We start from the raw sequence: 21,512 nt of genomic DNA on the forward strand, positions 1-21,512 counted from the left end.
CAAATGTTTCAATTTCAGTCCTGATCGTTTATTAATTTAATTTTTCTAATATCTAATATACATAAAATACATTTTCGATTATTATGAAGTATGAAGAGTATGTTCTTGTGTTTCTCGCGATTTGGGCCGACGCTGTGCTGCGTCGATGAACTACTTGTCAGTTACGAGTCACTCAATTAAGTGATCAGGTAGCCGAGAAATCTAAATCGTTGAATAGTTAGAGAAGTGGTTTCGCTTTTCCGCGTGAAAGAGTTAAGTCGCGATCCAAATCGCTGTGAATCGTCGTCGAAGTAACGCAACGCTCCAATTGGTAGCCCTGAAGGAAGCCGATCGGCGTGGCCGATACGCGCCATTGTCCAAGGATCTTTTTCACTTAATCCTCAATGAGAAACCCGTTCTGAACCGAGGCGGAAGACTTTTTGGCCGGTCGAAGGTCCTCCGGGCCCACTTTTCTTTTTTGCCGTGCGCACGGACCGCGCAAACCAGACTTAGTTTCCATTCACGATAAACCAGTCCCGTCCGCGGTGTCGGACGATACCGCGCGACCGCTTGGACTAGTTCCGTTGCGCTGGGGAATTAACAAGAATCAGAACGCGATCGGAAGCTCGTTACGTTTCTCTCTAATCGTCGCGAGATCGCATTTTCCCATCGGACTCAATATACTCGGGCATATATCGACAAAAAGGAAAAATAAAAAAGAAAACACATAATTGTATATAAACCGGTTAGTTTTGTAACCGCGGGAAAATATCCGACGACGTTACATATTCAGGGTGATGGTTGTTCCGATTATTAGAGCCGGTTTCCTGATTAAGCGTCGCGAGGACTAAATCCAATAGAAAGAAAGAGAAGAAGAGAGTCTCCAGAGAAAGTCACCGGAGAAGTCACGGATCATTATAGGGAGAAAAAAAATATTGTTATTGAATTTTAAAACGTTTGTTATCTCGGATCCTTGAATTCCAGTGTCCTTCGGTTCAGGAAAAGTAATAAAATGTCTGCTCGTTTTAAAGCCTTTGATTCCAAGATCCTTGATTCTGAGATCTTAGGGTTTTACAATCGTCTATTCTCTCGCTGAATCGTAAAGTCGTTTGGATTATTAAATTTTTATCTTATCGAATTCTTGAGACTGTTTCCGAGAATCTTGGGCTTTGGAAACAACTTTTATGCATCCCCTTGACAGCGCAAATATCTAATATATATATAATTTAATGATATATAATAGGGGTATTCAAATAAGTTAGAGTTTAACGGTTTGACAGGTTGTCGAGTTAAAGTCGAGTAAAAAGTTAATTTTTAAACTTTTAACCCAAAGATTAATATGATAGGTTAATGAGTCACTTATGTATTTTGCATAACCTTAAAGAGTAGCGCGCCCAAAGTTAATTAATTAACTTTTTACTCGACTTTAACCCAACATAACCTGTCAAACCGTTGAACTTTAACTTATTTGAATACCCCTAATATATGTGTAAAGTATCTAATGAAAAAAAACCTGTGATATTAAACGAAATCGATTATACTTAATTCTCGTAAATATTCTTTACGTACACTGTAAAAAAATTTTGTAAAATTCCAACTATTATAGTGGGTAATTTTGAGACCCACTATAATAGTTGTAATTTAAAAAAATTACAGTTCGGAAGGAAAAAGTAATTTTGTATTACAATTACACAAATTAAAAATGTGTGGAAATTTACACCTATTATAGTGGGTCTCAAAATTACTCACTATAATAGTTGTAATTTTACAAAATTTTTTTACAGTGTAAATTACTTCCGCGAACCTACGAGTATATTTCGCTTAACGTGAAATTTTGCATAAGAATAAGATATTAAATAATGTGCGAGGAGAGTGAGAAAGAGAGATGGAAGGCTCATGCATTCGATTTGATCGGGCTTCGTGATCGGACTGTCGAATGGAGCCCTATCAAAAACCGCGAGACGGCTATATTCGCGAATTAATAGGCGCCTTGAGAGGCAACTAATGACTCCATTCGAATACGGATGCATGCCGAATAGAGTATTCGATACATGACGTGACTCGCATTTATCGTCATACGTACGCGCGCGGATGGCCGTCAACGTTTTCCTGAACCGACGACCAGGCTACACTTTGCAGACGACCTTCCGCGCAATAATTGCACTCGCATCCTTGTGTGGGCGCGTTAATCCGCCCATAAAGCGTATACCCCGCGACCGACGTTGATGTCTCGAGAGCGCACTCTTGACGTCTCGAGAGCGCGCTGGAAGGGTTCGCCGCGAAAGGGTTTGCCTGGCCGGAGATATCCAAATGACAGAATTAGCAATACAAATGAGATTAAACTTAAACGTTTACTTAATGTCAATTTTGTTTTGAGAAGTTTCCTCTGGACTAAAGCGATTTTATAGAGATTTACATAAAAGCTTTTTTATCATTTTTCTCCTTTACTCGCGTTATTCGCCATTTACAAATAAAAATCTCAGTAAAATTATACGCATTTTGGATTATTTTTTATATCGGTTCTTTTTAGAGATTTGTTTGGAATTTTTATTTTAAAAGTTTCTGCGAACATGACTTAAATATTCAAGATATATTCTCAAACAAACGAATGTCTGGGGTCTTTATCAGAGAACAACTTTTAGGTATCAGTCTGCACATTTTTCGGAACGTAATTTTGTTATTTTACACTCTGGAAAAAATTTTTACCAATTTGGACCCCCATTAAGCACTTTAACATTTTGGTTAGTGCCCTTTAAGTGAAAATTATCTTTGCGTACTTAACTGAATATCGACAGAACTAATTGAGAGAATTGACTAGTATAAATTAAAAATCTTTGAAATAGATAGAATAGCTAATTACGATTTTTAGTTACGCGGTGTTATTTCTAGTCCAAATACGTAAAATTGTAAGGTTATATAATACGATATCGAAATAATTTGATTACTATAATCGTGGGTTCCCAAATTTTTCCCAGAGCAGGTCGTCGTTTTCTCGTGCCCGCGATAAAGCGACGCGGCGGCCATGAATATGGATGCGGAGGATTCGCGATGGCGGCCAATCGATTACCTAACACATAACAGGACGGCTTTCCTCCGAGATGATACGTAATACAACGAAGACGTAATCGGCCTCGGATCGCATCACGGCGCGCTCCCGTGCACCGGAACACGATGATTTTTATGGAAATTTCTGCGCACGCACGAGGCAAAATCTGCCCGAGTTGGGAGGGTAATTAACTGACCGCATAATATGTAGATGCAGGATGTCAAAACAATTTTACCATACTGCACGCATGTAACCTGTATATGATCAATTTTATATACGAGTTTCAGTAAATTAATGTAAAATACTCAAGTATCTATTACTCGATTACCATATATTAAAACATACGGGAATGCCTGCGATTGTATTTACTAATTAACATCGCAATGTCGCTCGACTTGAAATCGGTCCGTTTCAGATCCACGACGTTAATAATCGAAAAATGCAGGAATAGAAATCGAATTTATTTTGACATTTTGTGCAATAATATTTAATTTAATAAAATTATATTAACGGCTAGACGCCTCTCAAGACGCCCGACAGACTAAAAAATGTATACAATTGAAATTTAGCATACGCATTGCAGTATATTTCGAACATACCAGTCCTATAAAATACACATTTATTAATGAACATTGATATACCATGGCTTTCTATTATTTGAATTATTCAGTTAAAAAGTAATGAGCGAATTGCACTTCAAAGTCGCTAAAAGTTTAAACGTGAACTGAATTAATTACAATCTAAGTATTAAAGAAACAATTAGTGCTCTAAATATATTGTAATAAAATAATTGAGTATATATAATAATGAAATAATGAATAATTCATAATTCCCACTTTTCTCTTCGTTTATTCCGTGAAACAAATAAATAAATCGCGAAATATTTGTTTCGATATACATAGCCGCACACTCGATACAAATCGTTGATCATAAGAGTTAATTAAAAACGCGGGCTGATAGTAGTTAATCCTAGAAAATGATCACGTTTTCCTTCGCGATATCTACCGCGATTGCGTTTCGATAATAACTTAATAACAAATAATGACAAATGGAACGCCGCTGTGTGTCGGCTCGAGTTTCGCCACATGAATGGCAGCAAGGTGACTGTGGTGTACGACACAGCAGTACGCCGCAACAAATGCCAAGTGTGTGCAATGATGTGTGCAAAATATATATTTACAGATAAACCCAAACTAAGAGCTAGCAAACTTGAATGAACATTTATGGACAAACATATAATAAAATTATTTTGTTTGTTGTTGAATTTGCTGAAAGAAATTTATTTTCTATCCCCGGTTAGAATACGGCTAAAAAAACTCTTTTGTTTGCGGCGAACCCAGGTAGAACGTAAAATTATAATGACATCGTGATGACGTTATCATGATTTTATTCATGTCTGGACAGGTAGCTTTTAAGTGATGAATAAAGTCATGACAACGTCATTACATGATGTCACTATAATATGAGTTTTATGTTCTACTTGGGATAATAGCGATTATCAGGTATTATATCGGTCCAAAGTGTGCGTTGGAATAATACATATTACATCTACTTCTTTTCTTTCTAAGTATTAAATTTCTAAGCGCTTTCAAATGATTTCGAAATGTCTCTTGGTCCATTACGAGCTATTTTGCAAGTCGATTGGGTCGGATCTTCTGCCAAATTCATGTGATTTTATTCCTCTTGGAACATAAAAGTTGAATATAAATAATAATAATAAATTAAACTTTTATATCAGTAAAATATATTTTAGTCTTAAAATTTAGATTTAACATCAGATATTTTTGTTGTGTTCTTTAGTATAAATTAAAGGCACAGTTAAATTAATAGATGATAAAGAATTTCTTATTTTGTGTTCGGTGCACGCGCGCACGTACAAATCCACCTTCGTGAGAGAATTCCGATATCAAGTTATTCCTTTAATATTACGTCAGTTGATAATTATCATTTTAATTGATGTACTACTTAGCACATTGTATTATAATGATTCATTGTTACATTATTTCACATGATTAATTTTATAAATATCAGGACATCAGTACTTTTAGCATTGACGTCTAAATGCCAAATAGGCCACATGTAATTTTCGAGAATCATCGTTCAGATAATTTCGCAGATTACAACGTTCAAAGTCCAGATAGGAGCGGTAAAAAAAAACATCCTTAAATCATCCTGAATAAAACTCCAAAGGATAAGTCTCGAAGTCACATCTCCGGGATCACCGAGTCTCTGGACTTTGAGACTAGAGATGACGCGTAGATGGAGCGGTTCGTTGCTCTCGAGACTCATGATCGCGACATGACGTCACGGCGAATTATTCGGCGAATCATATTTCCGTTAATGAGCGAAATGCTAAAGGTCCGCCTTGCGTAATCGCCGACGACTACGGGCATTGTTAAGCATAAATAAGTGAGTCAGTTGTTATCATTTCCATTATAACCATTATTCCAGTGACTTCCTGCTGCCGCATCTTAAGAAGATCGTTCACTACAACATTGTCCACTAACCGGTGTGTGTCCGACAACCTGGCCATTAATTAATCTCCCGACAGCGCTTCGGAGCAGATCTGCTTGTGAGATATGCGCATCGTAATTTCTTTTGTGTTAAAAAGTTCGGAGAACAGGATGATCAATACTTAGGTTTATCGAGAATAAACATACCTTTTCTTTATCTATTTACCGCACTTAAATGAATTCTTAGGATAACAAGTTGTGAGAATACGAAATGCTCCGGGAATTCTTGTTCAATGGGACACCATTATTGATTGTGGGCAGGATGAAGAAATTCAATTTGCATACTTCGAAAAAACCTCGAAAAAATCTATAACTGGTACTCCTTATGCGTTTGGGTAAAAGAATTAGCAATACTTCAATTTTTATTTTCCAAAATTCTTTGTTTTGTCAGTGAAAAATTAACACAGGTTGTTTTTTTGATCAAACTGACATTTATTCTTACGTTAACTCAGAGTTAAATTGAACACAGGTTGTTTTTTTGACCAAACTGACATTTATTCTTACGTTAACTCAGAGTTAACGTAAGAATAAATGTCAGTTTGGTCAAAAAAACAACCTGTGTTCAATTTTTATAACGTCTGCAGAGCTGCCGGCATTCATATCGTATGATAATTTACTTTGCAAAAAGAAAAAAAGAAACAAGTTCGCGTTACGTAAGTATCGTGCGTCTTTTTAACATTTCGTGATAAGATAAAACAGCGTTTACTTATTTCCTTTTGTCCGCCAAACAGCAATTTTTATAGCGCTTAGAAATATCGAACGTACCAAGAATCTATTTGCGACAGGAAATGAAATAGAAATATTCTCATGTGCGAGGAGATAACTTCAAGTAGCTGCGGCAAAAACAAAAAGTAACCGGATTTGATTTCTTAACACCGCATTGTGACGTAATGACAATTCCTCTCCGCAGCTTCTTCGTAATATCGCGTAATTTCCTATCATCGAAAGATGAGAATCTGGCGACGATAATTTTTTTTTTTTTCCGCGAAGATCGCGAGAGAATCTCAGCAATGTGCAGTTTCCAGATTCAATTAGGAATTCGCATGCTTAACGAGACTGGGACGTGTTTGCGCGTCTAAAGTGAATGAGAAACGCACGGGATTTGATTTATTTACCGCGCCACGAGGACGCGCACGTGACGCCTCGGCACGTGGCGATGCTGTTACCTCCTCCGCCAGGTAGGTAACGGCCGAGGCTCGAGGTAGGAAACGGCACCGATACCATCCGCTGGAAGTCGCGGAACGTGCCGCGGAGCATAACGACCTTGAACTTGGAGCCGCGGTTGCCGCCAAGAACCGCGGCGAGTTTCATTAGCCGCGACGACGAAGGCGTTCCGCTTCCGATTACCGAATTCTCCGGGCACAAATGACGGATTCAACTATAGGTACCCGAAACTCGTGCGTCTTTAAATCCGAGACATAAAAAGTTTGCCCGTTCTACCTTGGGGCAGAATCGATTCAATGTAATCATCAAGAAACGTCAAGTCATGAAACTGGGAATTAAGAATATTACGTTTAAATAATATTTTCCTATGATTCTACGAATATAATAATATGATAATTTAATAATAATTTCCTACGAATATAATAATTTAATCATTATTAAAGTTTCTTCGTGCAACAAATACAAAAAGTTTATAAAACATAATATTTCTTTTTATCATCCGAAGTTGATTCGAGTCGATTTTTACATATCAAGCTTCAAAGTTGTAAATAGATATTTGAATAAAGATAACCCTTGAAATTTCTGAGTTTTGTGATTTTTGGAGTCTTGAAAATTGAAAATATATCTTCAGAATTTGTGGAAACTTCTGCTATGCTTTGTTTCTTCGTAAGTCACACTTCGAATTCGAAACAACTTCTTGTACGAACAAATTTGCGGGATGTCTTAACGTGTTTCAATGTCAAGGATGAGTTATTTTTGCATCCTAGCGAAGATTCGCGATAAGGAATGCGTGACAGCGAAAGCGCAGTTGGAATAAACGAACGTCATAAAGCTAATTGGCCTCTGTCTATTATCACGCACCGATAATGTAATTGTTCGCTTATCACTACCTCCCCTTTTCCTCACGTCTTCTCTTTTGTTCCTTACAGTCCAACTGTGTTAGATTAGATTACGAAATTTTACGTTTTGCCATGTCACGTGAAGACGCCACGTCACGCGAACACGATCCACCGTATAGAGATTTCATCTTTCGTCGGTAAATGTGACGCTCGAATGTTAATTGAATCAATCACATAACAAAGTTTTGTGTGTGTAAGCCACACTTCCGTCAGAAAACGAAGTACGAGTATCCTTGTGGGCAGTTTACGACAACAGAGACACAAGCTCGTAATTACGAGACGTACGATTCTAAACTCCCGAAGATGAGAAGCAATAAAAAATTTTTTGTGAAATTTCAACGCAAATTAAATTCTTTCGAAACGCACAATTCCGAGCCCGCTAAAATGACAAACACACCTCCAGAAATTTGTATTCATAAAATTTGAATTTTAATTAAATTTCTATTTTAATAGTCACGGATCTTTTAATAGCTTCCAAGTACGGAATCGTGGTGACGTGGGATATTGTAACGGGCAATAAATTCGCGCGCGCGGAAATTATTGCAAATTCTCGATGCGCGGACGGTCGCAAATAGTCGGTAGTAGATTATATAAAGTAACGTTGGCGTAATTATACCGGTTTTTTTACGCAGATAAAATCTATTAATCACGCCGAGCAATACTATCTACTCAGCAGATCGAATAATATACCCGATATCTAGATCGGACAAAACGCGCCTCGGGATATATAGAGAGAACTTGGAAGAAATTATTAATTATTTATGACTTAGAAGATAATGTTACGCTTATTAAAATTTATCAGGTATTATTTATTCATTGGTCTTGATGTTTCCGATGAAAATGGTACTTTCTGTTTTAATACGGAATTTAAAACAGAATAAAATGTTCCCGAAGAACGGACGCCGCTCTTAAAAGTAGAAGGAATTTTTGGAAAATTACTAATTCTTTTTTTGGAACGCCGCGAACGTTGCTGCCGAAACGATTGATTCAAAAATATGCAAAGCAAGCAGAGACGCCGTTCTTTTCGATTGCTAATCAGAAGTCTCGGACAAAAGTCCGGAGTATCGAAAATAGATCTCAAGCGAGTCACATGACGGGCGGGAGTCAGATCTCGTGCGCGCGGTCCATTTGCAGGCCTCATCTGCAGCGCGCAAATGAGTCCCGTAAATGACGTGCGGATGTTTATTTGACGGCGATGTTAGCGGTCGTGAATCGCGCGCAAATTCGCGTAATTTGCGTGCAAACGCGCGAGCGAGCCGACCAATGATACTTAGCGAGCGTATTATTAGCGTAACGCGACACATGTCGCTTTTGGCGAGCGCGATCGAGCATTCAGAGGCGAGACTCTCTTGTGCGGTCTCTCGTAACTTTGAAAAACAATGCGCGTTTTTCCAGGAACCTGCACAAAGAGTTTCGTGACTTCGCTTATCTATTTCGCGCAATAAACCGCAAAAGCCAAGTAATTGGCAGTTTTTTGTTTCCTCCGGAGGAGGCCAATTTTGAGATTGCGACCAGACCAGTATTTTTAATTAATAGGATTGATATTTAAATATTATACATATATGTGTACGTAAGATATATATTAAAAAAATATAATATAATATATATTTTTCAATACATATTGATTTTTGCTATCGCGAGCAAAAGAAAATTGCGCGAGTCACACTCTCTACCTGAACGTCAGAATGAGAACGGTCGTTATATTATAAACCCGATTTATCCTTATATTCACTATTTGTGCTGCGTAGCTTTTGCGGCGCATAACATTGTTTACGTAACAATCGCCTCTTATCCGAACAAATCTCGATGAGCAAGGGAGGGGGAGGGGGGATCGAACGTGCGAATCATCGACGTACAGTGGTCTAAGATCTGAAAAAGCTCGCCAGACATTAAGCTTTCAAATTTTTATTTTCAAGTTAGCATTATAAGATAGCATTATAAGATATGCAAATACAAATATCCATTACGAGATGTAACAGTTACTCTGTTTGATTATTTTAATATTTATTGATAATTTAGCAAATATCTGTTTAAGGTTGAACAATTTAACGCGCGTGTTTTATAAGTGTGATATCGCATTTGCTGACTCTATATTAATATAATACAGATTTTTAATTCTTTCGCATGACGATATTTTGATCTACGAGATATAACATCGTAAAAAATGCAAATTTTTTTTCTTGTAATTTATAATTATGTTCTTTATGCAGTACAAGTTTCGTGACTTTACATAAATTAGATTGTCGATATAAAATGCGTGACGCGGTGTGACGCATTCTTTCTTGTTTTATATCATAATTTACGATGTGTGAAGAATAAAAAGAAAATTAGATATTCCTATTAGGAGGTCTCAGCGGAGAGCACCAGTTTTCAATGTGTATAGAATTCATTCAGTAAAAACAGGTCGCAGACATTTGTGACGCGTCCGTCGCACACTGTTTTATTGTTCAAAGTGCGAAAATTCTGTTCAAAAATTAGAATAAAAAAATTTAAATTAAAATTAAATATTTAGTTTTTAGCTAGTTTTTTTTTCAGATTTTAGACCATCGTACGGTGTGTCTCACTCAAAAATATAGAATGAGTATCGGTTATTCAGTTTGATTAAACAATAACTTGCTTGCGTGATAAAATATCTAGACAGCAGATCAAAATAGAAAAATGATACGGATACCATAACGAGACTCGGAAACGTTAGGAAAGTAGGAGTCATTGCGATGAACAGAGTTCGACGTGGTTTCTTCAAAACGCAGTTGTCAACACTGTTCTATTATAATTTTCTCTCTTTTCCTGCTCTTAATTTTTTTTCCTTAATTTTAATGCGACACGATATTGTTCGATGGAAAATTTAAATAGGAGACTCACCGATGCCCTCGACGACGTAACGATCCTTGGCGTCCATGTTTGTGAGCTCGGTGACGCTCACAACGATTCTGACGCTCATTGTCCTGTCCGCGTCCAAAAGTCTCGAGTCCTACGGAGCGTCACAAGGCCGGGCATTCGATGTCTTCTTCCAATCTGTTGGCAGACAATAAGTCATATGTTAAACACATGAGACTTGAGTATCACCGATCTTCCTCAGAATGCATTAATAATGTTATTGTAACTTTCCGAATAACGATATTCGATATCTCTCGAATTATTAAAAAACGCCGGTGGTTCCCCGTTTTAATATAATTCAGTTTTATCCATTTCTGTCAATGCAGTTTAACTTTAATCTCGGTTTGACTTACTTTTTATCTTCTTCTAATTCTTAAAACTGGAAAAAGATCAAAAGTAAGTTAACCCGAGATTAAAGTTAATCTACATTGACAGAAATGGACATTAGAGACACATTCGAGACGTATATAAAGAAACATGATTGCGGAAAATCTTTTTCCTATTTTGTATTTAATTCTATCATCTTAATTTCTCTCAATAACAAACTCCTTAACTTCAATGTATAATGTAAATAAGTTCGTCTGCATGGATAAATTATATAATAGAGAGTTACGTAATTGACGTTGCGATTGGGACGTCGCACGCAAAAATAAGTCAAAAATATAAAATAAAATTTTTTCTCGCGCTTTTGTTTTTAAGATAACTTAAAAAATTTTAAGGTTTAATATAATATTTGTATATTTTTTAGATATTCTTTATGATCTTATACATCGTATTTATACTGGAATTTATCTCAAATTTCGAAAATTAAGTTAGTAGAAATGATTTTTTGCATCTTTTTACATTTCGCAGTATATTAAAATGTGCATTTAAAAGGATACAAAGATATTTTTACCTCCTCAATTTACAAAATCGATATTTTTTCAAAAATAAAGCCTTAGACGAGAAAATTTTATTTTGCACTTTCGTTTCATTTAGATTTACTCATCATCGATCGTGTACCACAATTAAATCACAGGAAATTCACTGTAATGTTAAAATTGGTAAGAAATAATGATTTCTTCTGATATTTTCATTCAGAAGTGCATTTCATAGTTATCCCGTTAAATCAAAATAAGAAGTCGTATTCAGGGTATTTGATTTCTGTTTAACAGAATCGAAATGTAATCCAAATTGACCAAGGCGCGGGAATAAAACTCGTCTAATCGAAAAGTCCGGGGTCGTTCGACATGATCAATAACCAACCTGCGACGATCTAAGAATCCGAAAGTGCCTACTTCAAGCTCGGTGGAGGACACTCGATGCGCGAGAATCGGTAATGCGCGTCCGCGCGGGCCGAGAGCCGCGGCGAGTCTGCGTGAACGGGCCGGACACTTTCATTAACAACAACACCAACAAACACGCGAACGAGAACGTACATACGTCACGCGCGCGGCCGTCCGAAACTTCAGTAACGCGCGTTCTCGCGAATTCCCGTAGCGTTTCTGCGAAGGCCGTTCAGACGCGATCGCTGATCCAGGAAGACGATGTGAGACGTGTCTGATGATATCTCGACAGGAAAAGACACTTGCAACGTCCTTCACGAGTAAGGCTCAAGTGTCGCCTTGAAGCCGATGGTGTTTTCTTTGAGAACGCCCGATGGTATCTTTCTTGGCTTTCCTCCTCAGGCTTCCGCGGACGTTTCCTTAAGTTTCCGTCCTACCTCTCAGAGCTTCCTAAGGTAACTGTCTGATATTTGTTCTGCTTCTCCTGTAACTTTCCTTTAGCCTTTGTAGCCTCTTCTTCTAAAACTAGCTACCTGTGTCGCTTTTGTACAAGTTATTTAACCAATGCGATTCACTTAAACTGATCAGCATATACCTTTTCACCGAACGTTAACTTCTTCACTTTAGCTAGTTTTGAAATCTTTCTTTAACTTTTTTAACTTTACTTTGAATGACGAATATTACACAATTTTTTTTTTCTTAATACGCAGGTCTCCGTTATAATCTTCAAATTGTTTAATGTTTCGCTCAACTTTTCAAGTTTTCCTCGTCTTTATGTCTGTTTCTCAGTTTCTCGTCAAATTTTCCACAATTTCTTTGATCTTTCAAGTTTTCTTCCTTTTTCTTCTCCTATTTCTACACCTTTTCCTCGATCCGTGAAATCCCGTTAAATCGATTTACCGGATTACCGCGGTCTCTCCACTTGCTTAGTCCCCTTCAAAAGCTTCCGCTCGTTCAGCTTGACTGGTGGAACGCTTTGCTTCTCACTAGATTAGTAGAATCAACGGGCGGCTTTGGCGGCGGCGTCTTGTTACAGGTCTGCAGCGCGTTTTCCGCGGCCCATAACCTTGACGAGTCCCACCCGACGGTGTCGGTAGCAGCAGCAGCAATAGCGGCAGATTGACATTACGTAAAGCCGAAGTTGCGGAGCTTAATTCGCCGACCCAGCGTCGCGACGCCCCGCGGCGCTTGCACGCGCACCACCTCAAGTACCATTCTTGTCTACCTGCTATGACGAAGAGATATCGATCTTCACCGAACCCGGAAAGTGGAAAACGGTAGGCTCTGAAAATAACAATCAATCGCGAGGCTTGAGAAGGAAAGAAGAAGGAAGCTGAATGCTCTATGATCTTTCTTTCTGCAGAAACGTCTCTTCAAAAGAATCAAGGAGGATAAGCGATTGTTGCCCACGAAAGAGAGAGGAAGTATGTCTTCTTCTTTGATATAAACGCGTCACCGACTGTTCCTTGACAGTGTCTTCGAAGTTCTAAAACGTCTCCGGAAAAATTCCTCGAAATCGTCGCGAATCTTCTCACGAACAAACATCTTTTAATGTTTCTCATTAATAGCATTTCTTTCTAAGCATTATATTTTTCATTGAGGGCCGAATACGCATTCATGAAAAATATTCCTCAGAAAATTTCTCTTCAACGAGTATAATCTTTGAAAGAATTTTTCTCCGACATGTGTTTCCTTTTACGGAATAATCCAGCTGAAAATATATCCCTTTGAATGTGCTTCAGGTAGATGTTTCTCTTTCGGGTAACCTTTTTTCTGGGGATATATTTTTTAGAAGCTGCCTTTTTATACCTCTTTGAAAAGATTCGTTCACGAAGAGCTATTTGTTGGAATATCTACAAAGTTTCCTCGATTATCGCTTTTCCGTTTCAGAAGCGAGTCGAAAAATATATTGTGTCTCATTGATATTCTAATCTGATGTTTCTATATTTGTCTCTCAGAATTTTTCCACGTTGCAGTCCATCTTCTTTCGCGTCGAATCAATGGCGAATAATCGTCGATGCAATTAATATTCTTCACACACCGATCCTCGTATATGACAAATCGTTCCGCTAATAGATTATCGTTTCCTTATTATCCTTTGTTGCACGATGTGTGGAAGAAAACAGCCTGCTTCTATTCAACGCGTACGGATATTTTGCTATTATGACAATTTATCGATGCGATTTATCTTTCTTAAGATATTAAAATATTATAAATCAATAGCTATAGTGCATAATTTTGAATATATATAATCGAGAGCCAAACTTTTCATTTAAATCTAACTCATTACTGATCCTAATTTTGCAATGATTTATTATCGCATTCTAACATTTTTTTTTAATTTTCTACTCCTATCCTTCGATCGTGTAGGATTATATTCGATAAATGTTTTTCTATAAATAGAAGAACAGGTATATAAAAAGACGAGTCAGATATTAGAAGAGCGATATGTAATTTCGATGAACTCAGATTTCGCCGCTGTAGGTCCGCGCGAAAAACGATCTCTGGATTTATTCGGATGGATCCCGACGATCGGCGCGAGGACCGTATTCGCGCATATTTATGGCCGTGGATTAAATTCGTTGAGGCTACATTGGCTATATACTGGTTTCGGTCTCGGGACGAGACCTTTAAACGCGACTTTCGGAAACCGATCGATCGCTTAGAGATGATACCCTCCTAGATCGCCGATGCGGTAAGTGTGTTTACGAGATTGCGATCGACCACGTGGTGGACGTGTGGAATTACAGGTATGACTGGTCCTGAAGTGGCACGGCAATGCATGCGCCACGTGATTCCGCGAAGAATACAATGCGCATCTTCCCGCGATGCGACGTGAATCGGATTTCCGATCTGCGAGAATCAAATGCTTTCTAAATCTTCCGCGGCAATTATTAATAATACATAATATAACTTGCAACAGAATTGCTCTTAATATGATTAATAATTAAAATAGCTATTAATATACATAATTGTTAGTAATTAAACTTATCAAAATGTTCAAAAGCAAGGATAAAAATTCTTGAGGACAATTAGATCCTTCGCAGTGCACAAAACGTTGCGCAAGTAATGAAACCATTTTAACGGAAATTTATCAAGTTTGCGTAGATATGAATTTGATTTATCGTTAACAACTGGCAGTAAGATATAACAAAAGAAATCCGTCAAGAAAGATCACGCAATGATCACCAACAATCTTTCGACTTAATTATCACGTCTGACAATCGAATTTCTACATTAAACACGCCAGTCGATCGATCTCGAATCTCGTAAATCCTCCTCGAAATTCAAGAGCCACGTCGAAATCAGCATTGATTCGGGAGGAGAATTTCATCGCGAATCTCTAAATTATCCCCGAATTCTTCCACACACAACGAACCATTATCTCTCCTCGCTATCACTGCCGAGCATCCCCCGAGTTGAAGATCCCGTGCGATTACGCAATTGACTTCTGGTCGTGAGCACAGTTTTCCGACACGCGACGACAAACGAAAACGAGACAACTAAACGCGGGAACAAGACGAGCGCTCGCGAGCGACAAGTGCGACAACCTCGGTCGCGCGCGCGCACGGTCGGTGCGTAGCGCGACAAGTAAATCGTAAATCGCTATTACGCTGAGAAAAGAGAACGACGGGCGGACGACAGGAGTCCGCTGCACGCGACAAGAATCTCGGGAGAACCTGCGACAACCGTATATACGTCAGACTGGCGGAAAGCCAGTCGTTCGCCGTCGTAACGACAGGTGTTGTTGGAGAACCCGGAGGTGGGGTGGGTGCGCAACGAGAGCCCAGGTGGGGATTGTATCTGGCCCGAAAGTGGGGTGAAAACCTTCGCCGAGAGGAGTCGACCTCAGTTGTTGCTGCTGCGCGCAGCATCTATATGTCATGGATCCTTGATGTGACTCGGATCTCGGATAGAGATATTCCTCCGGCTGTATTAGAGATGGAGGAAAGAAAAAAAAAGTCAACAGAAAGATTGGGAGAAAGCGAAAACGAGATTGGAAAAAAAGATTCGGGTGGATCCGAATTGAAAAGTTGACACATTTATACTCAATGCATACATCATTCCTTTTAGTTTTTTAGCCCACTTCAGGCGATCTGTAATTCAAAATGGAATTTTATTTATAATTTTATATGCTGTTTGCTTAGACACACACACACACACATAAATTAATACACAATATAAAATTTATATCAGAGTATACTCATATTACTCATGTATAACATGAACGCGTAAATATATGCATATTCTGATATAATTTATTTATACGGCATTAATTTTAGGTGATATACAATTGTTTTCATTAAAATGGGGCACCATGGTACATGTGTACATTCCCTTTAAATGTTTCCGTATTGCAGACAGTGCACCTGAGATTATAAATAATTAAATTCTGTCACGAATTACAGATAGTCTAAAAAAAACTTAACTTGATCGTGTTGTCATGGCCTTTCTACTTCTATTTTCGATTCTTTTATTCATATCTTTTGAATTTAACTTTGTCTTGTATTAAAGAAAAACTTGCACATTTAATGGTTAAGAAAATTGTCACGTAGAGTAATAATAGTAATTTGACGTGTTACATGTATTCTAAACTGATTTGAAATCCGCGCTATCTTATATTAGCTGTAGTTGTTGCAATATCACCATATTATGAATTCCCGATACGACTTAGATTTTTATACGACTGTATTCTAATAAACATATTTATCTTTGGATCTTATTCGTCAGAAAGCATCGCGCGTGGAATAACAATAATACTTCGATTCGATATATATCTATATAATACGTATCAGAGATCCTTGAAACAACTTCGATCTCTGTAGAGATATTCCGTATAAAGAGACACGTATACACCTTAATTCTTAAATTACATGCTTATCTTATTTCTTGAGGAAAGTTGCTTTTCAGCATTACACATATATGCACGTATACGTAAACAAGAAATGTCTGATATCGATTGAAATGGACCGGAAGAACTTCGAGATCGTATCGGTGGGAATTACCAATAACACGAGAAAACGATCGGCGATCGTTAATCACGAGCTGATAAACGTTACCGTTATTATATATAAAAAGCGATACGCCACTAATTATGCCTGGTTTTATTGCGCACTTTGAAATTTAAATGTTTGACAAGATGATTAAGTTATAACCGATGTCTTACGTAATAAAAGAATAAAATTAACAGCGATAATAAAGTAAAGCGGCGGTAAAATTATGATTCCATTAAGGAAAAGAACGAGATCATTTAATTAATTGAAATAAGTAAAAGATATAATAAAATAATTCACAAATGTTATATAATAATTTATCCCTGTCAATTTGTAGCTTTAATAAATTCAAGCAGAAATTATTAAATCAAAATGTAATATAATTGAAGAAATTAATAGGTAATAATAAATTAACTGTTTGCGCTTAGTATAAAAACATGTGAGAAGGGCTGGCGAACTAGCCGGGTGTTCTTGCTAAAATATTTACTTTAAAAACAATAAACAATATACATACGTTTCGGCTTTGAATGTGGCCTTCTTCAGTGTAACATTAGTCGGTCTTTAAAAAGTCGTTACATTAAAAATTTAAAGATCGACTAATGTTACACTGAAGAAGGGGCCACATTCAAAGCCGAAACGCATGTATAATGTTTATTGTTTTTAAAGTAAATATTTTAGCAAGAACACCCGGCTAGTTCACCAGCCCTTCTCACATGTTGTTAGAAATTAATAGATTAGTCAATTAAATTAATTAATTAATTATGATTAATCGAAATAACTCTGTTAAATTATAACAAACTTATTAATTCATTAAAAGACGAAAGTATGATTATATTGATTCAAATTATTATAGCTAAAGAATCTATTTTTAAAAATTAAGTATATTCGTAAAGCAACTGAATGATTCATCTTATTTTTGTAAAAGGCCGTAGCCGGATAAGAAGGATCAATGTGCCCCCACACGGATCATGCTTATTTTTTTCCTTTGATTGCTATCAGTATCGCTTACAATTTAGTCAAATATTAGCCCTTAATATTGAACCATTTTGGTGTAAAAAATAAAAATAAAAATTTAGAAAATAATTCATGTCTTCTGATCGGCTTAATCGATTTTGATGAAATTGTAATATGTTGTAGATATCATTGAGACACATTTGTGGAAAATTTGGGAAAGGTTTCTACAAGATATGTAGTAGATGATATCTACAACATATTAAAATTTCATCAAAATCGGTTAAGCCGATCAAGAGATATGAATTATTTTCAAAATTTTTATTTTTATTTTTTACACCAAAACGGTTCAATATTAAGGGTTAATATTTGACTGAATTGTAAGTAACACTGATAGCAATTAAACAAAAAAAAATGAGCATGATCCGTGTGGAAGCACATTGATCCTTCTTATCCGACTACGGCCTTTGTTATTATAGATTAAAAATTAAAATCGACTTCTTCGAAACGGCGGAGGGATTTGTTAAGGGGTTAGTCTACCCTGAAATAGGCGAATTTTCAGGAATTAATTTCAGACAAAATATCGTTTCAAAAATGCAGTGAAAAATTCAAGAATTTTTTTCTTGACGCCAAAAACGAGGAGAGAAAAAAAGCTCCGTCATTCCAAAGACAATACAATATAGTTAATGACCATATTTTTTTTTTTTTTTAGACCACCCACATTTCAGAAACCATGTACACCGTCTGAAAAGCATAGTTGCGCGCAAAGGAGTGCCTCATCGCGATTTTGAAATTTTTTTACACCAAAAAATTTGTACATGTTCTTGAAACCCTAATAAAGATAATGAAAAGAAAATCATTCATGTATCACCGATATTTTGTCTGAAATTAATTCCAGAAAATTCGTCTATTTCAGGGTAGACTAACCCCTTAAGAGACCGTTAGGAATTTCAGTCAAAATTCGATGATGTAATAGTTAATCGTAAATTACTTGTTACACTGTTATTCGCATTCATACACATGTACACACATACATGTACGCGTGTGCATTCACGCATGTGCACACATATGCAGGAAGCATAATCGCGATACGGCTATTAATAACAAACGCATTACAAGCAAGTATTACAAGGTGAAATACTTAGGAAATGAAAAACCGGAGATACATTTGTAATAATTGTAATAAGTCACATAATCGTGACGCTTAAAAAACGTATTTAAATTAATCAATATTCGCACGTGTAAGGCAATAGCGGAAGTGATAGACACGAGATACCGCATTAAGGAAGTATTCCGACCGATTAGAGTTTGAAAAACTAGCAATTTTGATGTTTAATTTAAGGGGAAGGATCGGACGAGAACTAGTACCATCACCGTAGTATGAATGTTGACTGCGAGACGAAATGGCAAAATGAAAACTAATGTAAGACGGAAACAAGAAAAAGAAGTACTTCCATAAATGGAGAGGTAAAAACCAAAGTGGTGTAAGTCAATTTTTTTTAAATATTTTCTCGTGTGCATAGATGCAATCTGTACAATATATAAATTGCATCTATGCACACGAGAAAATATTTAAAAAAATTCGACTTACACCACTCTGATTGTTACCCCTCCAAATGTAGTTATATATCTATGGGTATTTTGCACAGATTACAATAAGCTTACAAAAGGTTTTTTATTGCACTGGACTGCACTAGAACTTCTTCCTTTTGCCAAAAGTCAAGCATATACCTATTTCACTTTAAAAGAAAGTGTATACTAGTTCAGTTATAAAAAGCAAGTCTGACTCAATATCAGACAGTATTAATACAATAAAGTGGCGTCCGGTGACGGCTGACGGATCAAAATAGATGTAAAATAGACCAAAATAGATACCATGTCGTCTTTCAACGTAGTTCTCTTACCTAGGAATGTTATATAGCTTCATCGAGGGCATGTGTTTGTTCGAACGAATGCGAGCAATTATATACGATTGGACGTGTTATTAATTAACATGGATTATGTCCAATTCGACACTTCACACATTACTCCATATACCAGTAAGTATATTTCGCTTTAATGCTCTAATGTTTCATTAGCGTTATTCATATTATATAAATAGACCAGTCTAAAACGTTCAATTCTAATTTTCTTATTGATGAGGAGTAGATATATACACATTACGGAGATTCTATTTTGGGGTAAAACAGAGTTAACATTTTTAACAAGATGTATATATATACGCGCCTGCACGTACATGTATTACTATACATTCCATACATTCAGGAAAAAACAAAACAATTTTATTTTATCAATCATATTGCAAATACTTGTATTCTGTATAAATAAGTGAATAAAATTTAACGACATGGAAAGATATTTAAGATTGTATAAATTATTTTTTATATGAAAATGTCCATGTAACCACATTATTAAAAAATTTATTTAAAATTTATTTCATCAGGAATATGCTAGATTTCGCACATTCTATATTTAAAATATATGGATTTTTGATGTTTGGATCAAATAACATGATTGTTTGCATTTTTAATCTCTTTTTTCTTTCCTTTTACCTTCCTATTCCTTTATAATGCATAACAAAATATCGCAGTTCTTCATACACTCGAATTGTAAACCCTTCAATTATACTGTACATGAATGAATGCAAACGAAAATTTATGTTGTGTTAATGACACGTCACGTATACTGCTTCGAAATATAATTTCACCAAGTGGAATTATATATAAGATTCAAACGTCTCTCGCTTCAAACATCATATTTGTAGTGGTATGTCAGAGAGGTTTCTCTCTGGTAGCGTCAAGAGAATTGCGCATTCGAGTTCGGCAATCAACCCCGCATACGGAGGTTCGGCTTCGCGTTTACCACAAACAAATTGAATATCGTAGAACAAATAAAAAAACAAATAATTTCAAAAAATAAGTATGGGAGTTGAGGTGTTTCGAAAGAAATTCAGTTAAATCAATTTATACTTACGTATAGCGCCAGCAAAAACGTCTCTCGCTCTTGACGTCAATTCGTTGTAATGTGAGGAAATAGGAACGCCGGAGAACCAAGGATCTGTATGGGAAACGATGATTTGATACTTTAATCGAGATGTTCGTTCAAACTTTTCAGCGTTTCGCGAATATTTACTACGCGCATAGACATCGCAAATTGAGCGCAAAACATACCTGAGCGATGCGGAGCCACCTACACCGCGACGCGTTCAACGGTGCAATATGGCGCGAAAGTAAAAGTCTCGCTCGCGTTCGAAAAGTCACATGATGCGCGCGCAACCTCGCCTGCCTCGCGCCGGTCGCGTCCGTTCCGCGGAGTCGTGCGTCGTGCGCAAAGCGACGCGCAGAAATAAGAAAAATAATCGATTCGCACGCTTACCTCGATCATGATTTTACGATTCGACGCTCGAGTCAGTATATTCCTAGCGCTGATCTGCGTACATGAACTGTCTTGAAAATGCAAAAAACGTGGCGCGACTTCTCATCGAACGCACGGCTGCGCGGAACGGCAACGGCGCGAAATTGGCCGCTGGCGCCGCCAATGATCACGTGACCGCACGTGATCGCACGTCGTCGTCTGCTTCGAGTTCGCGAAAGCATCGAATATTGCGCGCGCACAATGGGGATTATTATAAATTTCAAAGAGATCAGATTTTCAATGCTGCAAGCACAAAATATGTAATTTTTTCTTACGTTTCTTTCTCGTCACATAATAGAAACGTAAAAAATGAGCATATGATTAATTTTCCGGTATCTGTAGCATTGAAAATTGAACTCGGTTGAAATTATATACGAGATTTCTACCGACTAAAAAAATGCGCAGATGTC

The 21,512-nt window shown here is 37.0% G+C and overlaps 1 long non-coding RNA gene across 5 annotated transcripts in view; it reads right to left on the reverse strand.

Moving 5' to 3' along the window:
- LOC112467682 overlaps positions 1-15,443 on the reverse strand; it is a 34,882-nt gene extending 19,439 nt beyond the window's left edge. Inside the window, exons 1-3 of one of the 5 annotated variants that reach the window (XR_003042298.1) lie at positions 15,357-15,443; positions 11,724-13,876; positions 10,464-10,616 (exon numbers count right to left, since the gene is read on the reverse strand). This is a non-coding gene — a long non-coding RNA (uncharacterized LOC112467682). Of the gene's footprint in view, positions 1-10,463; positions 10,617-11,723; positions 13,902-15,122 lie in introns of all 5 variants that reach the window. The other 4 variants (XR_003042297.1, XR_003042295.1, XR_003042294.1 and 1 more) reach the window with 4 other exon arrangements.
- Positions 15,444-21,512: the final 6,069 nt, after the last annotated feature.

This window comes from Temnothorax curvispinosus, unplaced genomic scaffold, assembly GCF_003070985.1.
Source record: "Temnothorax curvispinosus isolate PA1 unplaced genomic scaffold, ASM307098v1 QBEX01017759.1, whole genome shotgun sequence".
NCBI classification, from domain to species: Eukaryota; Metazoa; Arthropoda; class Insecta; order Hymenoptera; family Formicidae; genus Temnothorax; species Temnothorax curvispinosus.